Source organism: Pseudopipra pipra, chromosome W (genome assembly GCF_036250125.1).
Source record: "Pseudopipra pipra isolate bDixPip1 chromosome W, bDixPip1.hap1, whole genome shotgun sequence".
NCBI classification, from domain to species: Eukaryota; Metazoa; Chordata; class Aves; order Passeriformes; family Pipridae; genus Pseudopipra; species Pseudopipra pipra.
In genome coordinates, this window is record NC_087580.1 from 7,797,850 (window position 1) to 7,810,601 (window position 12,752).

Here is a 12,752-nt window from a genome sequence, read left to right on the forward strand (position 1 = left end):
GAATTCACTGCCTTTACACCACGCTGAGTTCCTTTTTTGTTCTTTCTGTCTGCAGGTTGCTGAACTTTCCCAGCAGTTGGACAGGGAACATGAACAGTGCACGCAACTGGAAGCCAAAAATCAGGCTTTGCAAGAAGAGCTGTCTGCCCTGCGTGGGGAGTGCGAGAACCTGGCCATGGACAAATGCCAGCTGCAAGAAGAGCTGGCAAAACTCCACCATCATTTGGAGACCAACGTGGTGGATCGCAGCCAACTAGAACAGTGCAAAAGAGAGGTGGAAGAACAAGCAGACCAGGAAATAAGACAAAAACTCCAGGAAGTCAATGAGTTTTTGCAAGTAAGTGAATTTCTCCCCAGTGTCCACAGGCACTACGTAAACTTCTCTTGTGGCCATGGTTTTGGTCTTTTTCTTTTGCTCCTGTATTCTGTGGGTTAGCTTCTGTCTTTGCTGAAGGCAGTGGCAGAAGGCAATCTGGTTGGGCAGGAGTGCTGTCATGGGTGTGGAATGTGCTGGCAGGTCCCTGAATCCAAAGGCTGCCCAAGGCAGATTCCCACTTTGCAGTGCTTGGGGGGATCTCTGTGCGCTGCTCTGCTTCTCACTGCTCATCCTGGGATGGGTTTGGCAACTTGCAGCTGTCATGGCCAGACCTACAGGTGCTGCTTTGTCCTTGTAGGAGGTGAAAGTGCTCAGAAAAGGAGTCACTGAAATTCCAGTGGTGTGGGTGAGGGGGTGGAGGTGGATGTGGAAGCTCTTCTTGTCTTTGAAGAATCCTTTTGGACATGCCCTGTCCTACAGACCCAGTGTCTCTTCATTAGGAGCTTTGAAGCAGAGTGCTCATTTGGGCTTCTTTCCCACTGCAAAGAATTGTTTGCCCTGGCAGCTCCTGGGTTCTGCCTTGGTTGCTGCTGGGAGTGAGGAGGCAGAACCGCCTCTCTGAGTAAGGCTGGGCCCTTGAAAGTGGGTGTGTGCAATTTTGTGCTGGGCAGAGCTCTCTTTTTCTTGTGGTGGTTGAAGGTGCACTGTCTCCTTCAGGCACAGGCAGCCCACCAGGACACCTTAGAAGAAATCAGAGCCAGTGATGTGGACTCACTGAAAAAACAATTAGAAGACAGAATTAGAGATCTGGAACGTGCACTGGGAAGGACAAAAAGCAACCAAGCAGAAAGACCTTTTCAGAAAGAATCCACCCAGGCAGAAGTGGACAAGTACAAAGAGCTGTATCTGGTGGAAGCCAAAACCAGAAAAAGCCTCGCCAAGAAACTGGAAAGGTAAGTCCCTGCTTTTTTGGACTGGTAAGAACAGACTCCTTTTTCCTCCTGCATTTTCCTTGGAAATCCCTTTTCTGCATCTGGCCAGCATCAGGTGTGAAAGCAGAACGTGGCATCTTTGTGGGGAAAGTTCCTTCAGAACCTTCCCTTCCTCAGACCTGTCTTCCTTTCTCTTTAGAGTTCCAGCAGTAACCCCACAGCAGCACCACTCTGGCATTGTTGGTGTCTTTTCAAGTTGAGGTTGTTTTAGCAGGCAGTCTTTTTGCCAGTCTCTCCTCTCCTCATCCCGTGGGTGACAGAGAAGATGAATCTTGTGCCCTTTCCTGTTTGAATAAGGAGAGGCCTCTGGGAGAAGAGAGTTGGATTCTGTGAATCCAAAATAAGGCGGCTCTTTCTTGGCTTCTGTTTTGGCAGCGGGTCTGAGGGTTGAGCTTTCCTTGAGAAGGCCAGGGAAGCCCAGAGTTCTTCTGGAGGTGACACTGGCTGCTCGTTGCACTCGGTGTGATTTCTTAGAAACAGGCCCTGTGAACAAGCTCAGATCAAAGGATGTGCTTGTTTTGGACGCTCTTCATGCCCTTGGCTTTTAGAAGTCGAGTAGTAGCCAAGGCTGTGGAGGGGAACTTTGCAAAAGCCTTCCTGCCAAAGATGACTCTGTGTGTGCTTGTGAATGTTTCAGAGCTACTGAGAGACTTGCAGTGGCCAACACCAAGCTCTTTTTGGAGCGCCACAGAAGCAGATCTGCAGTCCCAAGCAGCGCTGTCAGCGGAGTTCTGGCTGCAAGTCCACTTCTGGATTCACCTGGCCTGGGACACCTTGGCATCAGTTTGGGACTGAGCAGAAGTCTGGCTCTCAGAACACCACCCAGACACCTGTGGTAAAGCCCAAGACTTCTGCTCATCAGGTTGGTACAGATTTTCCAGAGTGGTCAAAGGCCAAAAAGATTGAAATGGAAGCAATGAGCTGTGGAACTCCATTCTTTTCCAAGAGAAACTGTGGGAAAGAGCTCTGTGGCACAGGAACCTCCCACCTAAGTTCTACCCTAAATTTACACGTAGTAATCTTCTGTAGTCTGTGGGGTTTGGCAGGAAGCCAACTCCAACCAGCTACAGATGGTTTTGGTGTCAGAAGTGGGATTGTTTTGGTTCCTTTGGTTTTGTTGTGGGAACATTGTCTGGGAAAGCTGCCAAGAGCAGGTTTGTTTTGTAAACATCCCCCATTGTTTTGGGACACTCCTGGGAGAGCTGCCAAGAAGGATTTTGTTTATCTAAACATAGCTTTGTTTAGGAACAAGGAGAAAGAAAAATAATAACAATAGCCTTTTTACTAATTTTTTTCCTGGTTCTTGCTGGTTTTGTACCTGTCCCAGGACATCGTGTAAGGGACCGTTCAGATGGATGGAACGAATTGCTTCCTTTCCTTAATTTTGACATCCACAGCCTAGTAGCCAGTTTCCTTGATGGTGGCCTTCAAGGTTTGGTAGCAAGGACTCCAAGATCAGCTCTAACCCATCCCTGCATTGTTCAACGACAATGATCCTAGTGGTGAAGGCAGCGAAAATGCTACTTAAAATTGGAGAGGTGGTGCTGCATTGGTCCCCTTGTTGTACGAAAGGAATCGCTGGAGCTTTGGGGACAAGAAGTGCCAACGGCCACGACAACTGTACACAGGCAACAGTATCGGAGGAACCGAGATGCTGTGACCCCCATCCATCCATCCAGTACATCCATGACATCATTGTGTGGGGGGACACAGCAGAAGAAGTTTTCGAGAAAGGACAGAAGATCATCCAGATTCTCCTCGAGGCCTGTTTTGCCATCAAGAAGAGTAAGGTCAAGGGCCCTGCCCAAGAGATCCAGTTCCTAGGGCTGAAATGGCAAATGGACGACACCAGATACCAACAGACGTCCTCAACAAGATTGTAGCAATGGCCCCACCCACAAACAAGAAAGAAACCCAAGCTTTTCTGGGAGCCATTGGCTTCTGGAGGATGCACATCCCAGAGTACAGCCAGATGGTGAGCCCTCTTTACTTTGTGACCTGTGAAAAGAACAATTTCCAGTGGGGTCCTGAACAACAACAAGCTTTCAGGCAGATCAAGCAAGAGATTGCACATGCCGTGGCTGTTGGAGCAGTCAGGATAGGACCAGATGTAAAGAATGTGCTCTACTCTGCAGCTGCAGATAAAGGTCCCTCCTGGAGCCTCTGGCCAAAGGTGCCTGGTGAGACGTGAGGGCGACCACTGGGTTTCTGGAGCCGAAGCTACAGAGGTTCTGAGGCCAATTCCACCCCTGAGGAGAAGGAAATCTTAGCAGCCTATGAAGGCATACGAGCAGCTTCAGAGGTAATTGGTACCAAAGCACAGCTCTTCTTGGCACCCCAGATGGGACCCCAGCATGCAAAGTGTAACTAGATAAGGGAAAAAGGGGTAGGGTTTATCCATTTTAGGGAAAGGGTGGCCAAAAAAGGAAATACTGCAATGCAGCAAACTTTGGCCAATCGGGGAGCGGGGTCTAAGGATACAGACATCAAGGGGATTTTTCATCAAACAATTTCAGGGGACAAACAAGGGAAAAATCACAAGAAATGTTAAGACAGAACCGTAAATCTCGAAAGACTTTGGGTCTGAACTTCTTGACAACTTCATCCAGGGCTTTCATCCTCTGGAGGGTCACACATTTCTTGTTGTCTTCTCCAGCTTTCAGATTCAGCAATGTCCTCACTCCTGACAGACCAGGGTCCCCTTTCCAGAGTAATGGAGGAGCACCGTGATTTTTTAATCCAAAATTCCCGGATTTGAATGAAATGCTCTGGAAAGGCTCTGGAAATCATACGGTGTTCACAGTGAGTCTCTGGTTTCCCATCCCCTGCTTCAGATGTGAAAACATGTTCCTTGCAGTCGGAATGTAAACTCATCAGCTCCATTAAACTTGAGCACTATATCCCATCATCCAGATCATCAATGAAGATGTTCACCAGGAATTGCTGATCACTGGCCTCCAGCTGGATGTTGCACTCCTGATCACCACCCCGGCCAGCAGATTTCAACCAGCCTGCTGTCTGCTCATCCAGCCCATACTTCATGGGCTTCTCTGTGAGGGAGCCCTGTCTGTGTCCACTACTACACACATTCATTTTGATTTTAAACAATCAAACAGAAGTGAGTGTTTTAACAGCAGAATTATTTTTCAAAGGGAAATAGAAGGGTAAGAGGTTTTAATTTTAATGATCATGTTTTACATGATGCTAATTGACCTCTAGTAGAAATGAGAGAGCACCTTAAGAGACAAATCTACATTCTCTATTTATGCCTCTGAATTACAGGTATGGCTTTGATGGAACGAGTGCCTTCAGGCTCCATTGGCAGGCACTGTTTGAAAACTATTTGGGTGATTTTTGATAAGAAATGAAAGATGCAACAGCAGGAAGCCATTCAGCAATCCCTGACAAGGGAGGTCCACTGTCAATTGCTGGGAGGGCCCCCACCTGTTTCTTTTAATGGTGCTCCCAAATCCCACCTCTTGGGCCTCCCATCCCATCCTTTTTGGTCCCCTCAGGCATCTCCTCCCCAGGATCTGCTCTGTGTCCTACCCAGGGTCCCCAAATATCCTCCCATTAATCATTCCCAAAGATTTTCTTTCCATCTTTCCCCTCAGACCTTTGCCTTTCACCCAGGCCACTGCCCTGGTACCTCCCAAGTCCATTCCTTGCCTCCCTCTCCACTCCCAACCATCTCCCAGTGCCCTCGTTTTTGTCCTCCTCCATCCTCCTCCTCCTGTCCCCACCAAGCCTCTCCCTTGCAGTCCCCATGTCCCTACACTTGAATTCCTTTCCCCTCCCCTGCATCCCACACAGGGCCCCTTCAACACCCCAATCCCAGTCCCGTGGGCTCCCCAGTTCCCCCCAGTTCAGCATCTTTGGGTCCCCCCCAACCTCCTCCCCCCCTCCCTGCAGGCCCTGAATTCCCCTGGCTCTCCTTGTCTCCATCCCCACCCTGGGCCCTGCAGGCACAGGGGTTGGAGGTGAAACTGGGTGCAGTGGGAGCAGGGGGAGCAGAAGGGATTTTCGCCCTCAGACGGGGGCAGCCCTGGGCTGGGGGGGCTGGGGACACCCGTGTCCCTCCCCCAGCCCCACAGGAACCAATCCTGCTTAACCCTTTGCTCTCCTTGCCCAGGCACTCTTGGCAGGAACCCAAAATGAACTGCGGGAGGTGAGTGGGCCGGGGGGACTGGAGGGCATCCAGTCTGGGAACTGGGGGACACTTTGGTCCCCCCATCCCTCACCTGGCACCGGGGACATCCCAGTGACCAGCCAGGGCTCCTGGTCTCTCTCCAGCTGCATTTAGTGGACGTTGGGATCCTGAAGATGGCTCAGGTGGGTACCAGGAGTTCTGCCTGAGTCGGGTCCTCCCCTCACATGGCCATGACACTTCTGACCATCCCAGTCTGCCCCAGTATACCCCAGTGCACCTTCCCCAAGGATCCCATTTTTTCCCCCAGGCTCCCAATACATCCCACTGCACCCAGTGTGTCTCTGAGCCTGTCTTTGTCCCCAGCCCCCTGTGGTTGAGAAGGTGCTGGGTCCTGTTGGTGAGAAACGTGTGGCTGCATCCCTGGATGTCTGAGGTGAGCAGTGACTGCAGGGAGAGGGGTCAGGACAAGGCCCCTCTCATGTTGCAGTGGACTTTGGGGGTGACATTCTGGGCTCTGTCTTTCAGGCCTGGTGGTGACACCTGTGCCCTGTCCCCCTCCAGCGGCATGAGGAGATGATCATCCCTGGAAGAACCCCCTGCTTTCCCTCAGAGCCCAGGGGCATTTCCCCTGAATGATCAATAAATCCCTTCAGCAAAGCTACTCTGCTTGATCTTGTGTGTGTGTTCTCATCTCTACATGTGTGTGTTCCCATCTCCATGTGTGTGTTCCCATCTCCATGGGTGTGTTCCCATCTCCATGTGTGTTCCCATCTCCATGGCTGTGTTCCCATCTCTGTGCCTGCATTCCTGTGTCACTGTCCCCTCCTTCTCCAGCCCCTGCACACCCGGTGCCTCTCTGGCCGCTCCCCTGCCATGAGCAGAGAGGCTCAGGGGGCTCCTGGGGGTCTCTGCAAATGAGATCCCCTTCACCCCCTCCATGAGCATCCTGAGCAGTGCAGGTTGGGGCATCGTGGAATGTCCCTGCTGGGGGCTGGGACAGGCAAGGGGCACACGGGGCAGCCCCTGGAGCACCTGGACCTCCCCTGTGCTCTGGGAGGGATGGGAAAGGGGATCAAAGGAGCCAGCGGGTGTCAAATGCCCCCAGATGTCAAGGGCCAGGCTCGGGGCTGAAGGGATGGAGAGCAGCCCTGCATCCAAGGCCATGGGATAGTGGGGGATGAAAAGCAGGATGGGAGCCAGCAATGGGAGCTCACAGCCCACAACCCCCCCGTGTCCTGGGCTCATCCCACAGCGTGGACAGCAGGGCAGGGGGGTTCTGCCCCTCTGCTCCGCTCAGCTGAGACCCCTCCTGCAGTGCTGCCTCCAGCTCTGAGCTGCCTCAGGGTGTGGTTTTCTGTTGAGGAGGAAAAGGCAGGACTGAGTCAGGTCAGACTCTATCGGCAAAACGTGTCTCTTTTTAGGAAGACCTCTCTGCATCCCCCTCCCCTGAGCTCTGGGTTTTGCTGGCTGATGGGGGCTTTGAGAGCAGGGATTCTGTGAGAGGCTCCCAAGGAATCCTCCTTGCTGTGAGAGGCAACTCGGGACACGGGGTGATCTGAGATTAAATGTGCCTGTGACACATCAAAGCATCTCCAGCCCTGCTGTTCACAGTTTGCCCAACTGCAGAGCAGAGCTGAGGGGATTTGTTGTAGTTTTGTTACAGTTTCACTTGCCACATTTAGAAGTAAATTTGGATGGCTGAAATCCCTGACATTTCTAATGTTCTCCAAGTGAAATCTCGTGGGTCCTGGGAGGCAAAGGGATGGTCTCAGTGCAGAGAGAAGAACTACACTGGCCATCACTCCTGTTCTCAGCCGCCCCTCGCTGGCAGCTTGGAGCTGAGGGAGGATCACACTAAGGAGCTCCCTTAAAAAGAGACAGGGCCTTTCTGGGAGCAGAGGAATCTGGGCTCAAAGGGCAGATTGACAGACTCCTTGTCTTTCCTCAGGGTGCCTGATTAGGATCTCCTCTTTCTTCTCCCAGGCTGCTACACAGAGGGATCATTGCAGCTGTCCAGAGCATTTCTATGGCTCTACCATCGAGGTGTCCTCTCCATGGGGATCCCAGATAGCACAGAGATACTATGGCAGAGCTGTGCCCTTCTGGAGGACACCCTGCAGGACACCCAGGGAAGCAGCTGAGTGTCCTGAAGTTGCCTGGAGGGCACTTGGGCATTTTGCTCCCACAGACACATCCCCACAGCAGCACCCAAAGGGTTTGTGTCTGGACAGGAACCTGCCACCCCAAAGCCCCTGCACTGCCTGAGAAAAGCCAATGGTGAGAAGAAGAACAGCCCAGACAACAGGGGATGGCAGGGAAATGCCACAATGCGGCTGCCAAGGGAGGAGGGACACACAGAGAGAGATGGCAATGGGGGCCTTGTCCTTGCCTGGGCTCTGGCTGCTGCAGGGCAATGCACAGCCCAGGGGCCATGGCCTGAGGGCACAGGCTCTGCTTAGGCTGGGAAAGGAGCCCAGGGAGGAGCTGCTCAGGTGTGGTGGTTTGGGCAAGGCCTTCCTTGGTGACCAGTTTGTAACCAAGGAAGGGTCCAGATTTAGCCAGTATTCCCTACGATTTTTACGTAAGCCAGACTATAAGAAGAAAGGAGGAGAGGCCTTCGCTCTCTTTCCTTCCGGCGGCCTGGAGGTGCAGGTTCCCTGCTGTTGATCTGCCGTGTTGGGGAGCGAGGCCTGGTTGGGCCTTGTTGACCTTGGGAGGCGGAGGTTGCCGGCGATCGGTCCAGAGTGACTCTCTGTTGTCCCAAGGAAAGTGTGAGATATTTCCTTGCTAACTCTTTTAGTTACTAGATCTCGGGCCACTAATTGGGAGATATATATATATATATATATATTTTATTTTGGTTTTGTTCCTTTTCCCTTCCCCCTTCCCTTTCCCTTGGGAAATTGTATATATTTTAATTGTATATAAGTGTAACATAGGTGTAAATATATTTATATATCTCACTTGAGCTGTCTCTCTCTCGTTTCGGGTTTTTCTTGGTTGTTTTTCTCCCTCTTCTCCCTGAGGGTTGGGGGGGCGGGAACTCTTGTGGTAGCGTTTGGAGACTTGGCAGGGAGCCAGCTTCAAACCATATCATCAGGGAAGGGGTCTGTGCCACAGGGACAGCAGGGAGGGCCCACATCCCCCTGCCCAGCACTTGTGGCAGCAGCTCCCTCTCCCTGCCTGCCTGTCTCCGGGTGAGGAGCTGTTCCTGCCAGCAGCCCCTGCCTGTGCCCAGCTCAGCTCCCTGCCAGTGCTGCCAGAGCCATCCCCAGCCCAGTGCCCAGGGGCAGCTCTGCCTGGGCAGGGGCTGCAGAGCAGATCCCAGACCCCTGCGGTGGCTGGGAAGGGGGAGGTGTTCTGGGGGGATGTGCTTCCTGAGAAGGGCCCCTGGAAATGGAGGAGGTGGAACTGAAGCTGTGAGGAGCCCTGACCCTGCAGCTGAAGGGCCCTGCCCTGCCCTGCCCAGCCCTGCCCTGAGGGGTCACTCCTTCCACCCACACCTTCTCCCTGCAGGGCCGTGGCAGCTCCTTGGCCGGGCTGAGAGCCCGGGCTGTGCCCCAGCACACAGAGCCCTGGGCACCCCTGGCTGCACCCCCACCTTCCCACCCCACAGCCAGCCCTGCCTCAGGGAACCTTCTGGCCCTGGGCCTCTGAGGGGGCAGCAGCAAGTCCTGCTCTGCAGCAGCTTCTCCTGCTGCACCCCAGCAAATCCAGCAGAGCCATCCTGGCAGCTCCTGCCACTGCTGGCATTTGGCAGCTGGGAGAGGCACTTGCAGGAACTCACCTGCACTGCTCTGCAGCCAGAGCCTGACCCTGGCAAAGGGCTGGGAAGGTTCCTCCCCTGAGCAGCTCTGCCCTGTCCTCCCACCCCAGGATCTCTTGAACCTCCTGCTCCCTTCTCCTCTCTGCCCTTGCTGCTTGCAGCTCCTGCCCTGCTCTGCCATATGGCCACTTCCCCTGCACTGCAGCAACTGGGAGAGTCCTGCTGAAAGATCCTAGAAGCTGTGGGATGTGGCAGCTTTAGGAGATGCCTTCAGGAAGGGAAGTTGAACTTTCCTGCAGCCAGAGAAATATTCATTCAAATCCCGTGAAGGTTTCTCCCACAGTGAGAGCTCAGTCACCTCCCAGCCCAGGCTGCCTCTCATCTCTCTGCCTTCTCTCCTGTGCCCTGGGTGCTGCAGGCAGTGCCCTCAGCCCTGCTGGGCTGTGCAGAGGAGCTGCTCCTGGGCAGAGCTTGCCAGGAGCTCCCTGTGTGCCAGGAGCCTGGCCCAGCTCAGCAGCACAGCAACAGCCCCAGGCAGCCCTTTCTCTGCCCTTCAGGGATCCCTCCAAGTGTCCCTGGGGCTCCAGGGGACTCTGCTGGGACACAGCTGAAGGAAATAATGATGTTCCTTCTCTCAGCTGGGCACAGACACTTCTTTCAGCAGGGTCATTTCTCCAAACAGACACTGAGTTAAGTTCAAGAGTCCCCTTTTCATGTCCCATCATTAGACAGGAAACCCAGACAGTGCCCAGGAGGGATCTCCTTCAGCTGCACTGAGGGAAGGGACTCAGCTGAGTCAACAGCGGTGTCTCCTTGTGGCTCTGCAGACCTGGGGCCAGAAGGACACTCAGCTCCCTCCACAGCCCCCATGGGGTGGGATTCCTCCTGCCCCAGTTCAGGGGGCCCAAAACAGGCACCTGCAGGTGACTCCTGTTGGGGCAGATGACACTGCAGAGATAAGAAATTATCTTAGCCAGAAACCATGGAATTTAAAGACAGACAAGGAAAGCTTCTTTACATATACCACCTGATATTTTTATACTATCTTTTAATTAAGCAGACTTGCTGTCTCCATGAAAATCCTTTTACCACCTTGTTTACCCCATCTCCTGTTGTAATTGTGATAAAGAAATAGCTGTTTATCTGTTTGAAGAAAAATATCTCCCTGCGCTTCCTGGACCCTCAACCTCAAATGTGAATACAATGTGTGTCCCCCCTTCCCTGAACCCTATATATAGCTAGAGTTGTGTCAAACAAAGGATTCAGCTTTGTACTCACAAACTGGATCATGCAATTATTTAAACCGTCTTAGACTCCTTGTCCCAGATCCCATGGGAATGAATGAAGACCAAAGCCAGGAGTGACCCGTTGGGACACAAAGCCCTGGTCACTTCTGAGGGGCCAGAGGTGACCAAGATTCCTGCTGGGAACTGCAGGCTCCAATGGAGCAGTTCCTAGGCACAGGGCAGCAGCTGTGGGATCTTCTTGGAGGCTGCTGGGACATTGCTTTGGCCAACTTCAGTGGCAGAAGGTGCCCACATGTAGGACAGGGGAACCTGTCACTGCTCCTCCTGTCCAGGGCAGCCCACAGAGGTGCTCAGCTGACCAAATGCAGGGAGGGAGGTCTCTCTCCTGTTCTTTATCAGGGTATTTTCTACACATCCTTAGAGTACAATGGCAGTTGTCTCCTGGACATCCCTTCCTTGCTGAACATAATTCAGGGCAGCTGAACCTGAATTTAGTACCCAAAGAGGGGCCTGTAGTGCCAGGGGAGGTGCCAGGGCTCTGCAGCACAAGTGCAGCAGCTGCCCTGGACAGCACAGGGCCTGTGCAGGGACCCCGTCCCCATTCCCAGCAGTTGTGGGACAGGCACCACCCAGGGCTTCTCAGACACATTGGGGGCCTTTGGGGCAGGGAGTGAATCCCAGCCCTGCAGGGACAGAAGGTCTGGCCCTTCTCTATCCAGCTGGTGCTGGGCAGTTCCTGAATACAAAGCTGTGGTGGTTTGGGCTGGGCCTTCCTTGGTGACCAGTTTGTAACCAAGGAAGGGTCCAGATTTACCCAGTATTCCCTAAGATTTTTACGTAAGCCAGACTATAAGAAGAAAGGAGGAGAGGCCTTGGCTCTTTCCTTCCAGCTTTGGAGGTGCAGGTTCCCTGCTGTCGGCTCTGCCGTGTTGGGGAGCGAGGCCTGGTTGGGCCTTGCCGACCTTGGGAGACGGAGGTTGCCGGCGATCGTTCCGGAGCGACTCTTGGTTGTCCCAGGAGAGTAGTGAGCTATTTTCTTTGCTAACTCTTTTAGTTTTTAGATATTGTGTCACTAATTGGGATATCTATATATTTTATTTTAGTTTTGTTCCTTTTTTCCCTTCCCCCTTCCCTTTCCCTTGTGAAATTGTATATTTTAATTGTGTATAAGTGTAAATATATTTATATATCTCACTTTGGTTGTCTCTCTCTTGTTTCTTAGTTTTTTTTTCTCCCTCTTCTCCCTGAGGTTTTGGGGGGGGGGGCGGGGGGACTTCTGATGGTAAGGTTTGGAGACTTGGCAGGGAGCCAGCTTCAAACCATATCAAAAGCACATCCCAGCAGGGTCTCCACTCCTGTGCATTCCCTTTTTGTGTGGTTTAACCCCAGTGAGCAGCCAAGTGCCACAGAACTGCTCACTCAGTCCCACGACCTCCCCCTGCACTGACAGGGGGAGGAGAATCAAGAAAAAACAAAACCTATGGGTTAAGAAAAATGTAATAACTGAAACAAAGTAAAGTATGAAAATAATAAAAAGTGTAGTAACTGTAATAATAACTGTATTGAAAAGGGAGACCAAAGAAAGAGAAAGAGGAATAAAACCCCAGAGGAACAAGTGATGCTCAGCATGATTGCTCACACACACTGCCCAGTGCCCCACACCCCAAGCAGTAATCTGCCCCTCCTGCACAACCCCTCCTCATGTATCCACTGGGAATGATGTTCTGTGGTGTGGAATATCCCTTTGGAATTCCAGGTCGGCTGTCCTGGCCCTGCTCCCTCCCAGCTTCTTGTGCACCCGGCAGAGCACGGGAAGCTGGAAAGTCCTTGATGAGGGTAAGCACAACCAAACCATCAGTGTGTGACCAACGTTGTTCTCTCATGGAATCCAAACCACAGCCCTGCACCAGGTATTAGGAAGAAAATTAACTCTCTACTTAGGAAGAAAATTAACTCTATCTCAGAATTAATCTGTAGTTAATCTATAGGAAGATTAACTCTATCTACTAGGAAGAACAGCCAAGACAAGGCTGGTGTCCACCCCTTATTCCACACCATTTACACCATGTCAGATCCCACACTTTCCAATACATTCCACCATCACCTTTCCTATCATTTGATAGAAACCCACAGATCTCATTGCTTAGTCTATGAAAGTCTGTTGAGTTCATTTAGTCCAGGATTTTAGGCTCCATCTGCCAAAATACTCTTTCAGGGCAGGAAAAATGCTGTCTACTGTGGGATTGTTGCCTCTTGCAGCCAGTTCTTGTTCCATCACCGC

The 12,752-nt window shown here is 52.3% G+C and overlaps 1 protein-coding gene and 2 long non-coding RNA genes across 3 annotated transcripts in view; 2 read left to right on the forward strand and 1 right to left on the reverse strand.

Annotated features, from left to right (window-relative positions):
* Nucleotides 1–12,752, reverse strand: part of LOC135405841 (zinc finger protein 239-like) — a 264,939-nt gene that overhangs the window by 210,225 nt on the left and 41,962 nt on the right. The gene's annotated exons all lie outside the window — the stretch shown is intronic.
* Nucleotides 3,454–5,399, forward strand: LOC135406493 (uncharacterized). The gene is made up of 3 exons (XR_010426291.1): nucleotides 3,454–3,610; nucleotides 3,965–4,472; nucleotides 4,591–5,399. It is a non-coding gene; the product is annotated as an uncharacterized LOC135406493 (long non-coding RNA).
* LOC135405240 (uncharacterized) lies at nucleotides 5,467–6,119 on the forward strand. Its single transcript, XR_010425819.1, has 3 exons — nucleotides 5,467–5,640; nucleotides 5,766–5,891; nucleotides 5,984–6,119. It is a non-coding gene; the product is annotated as an uncharacterized LOC135405240 (long non-coding RNA).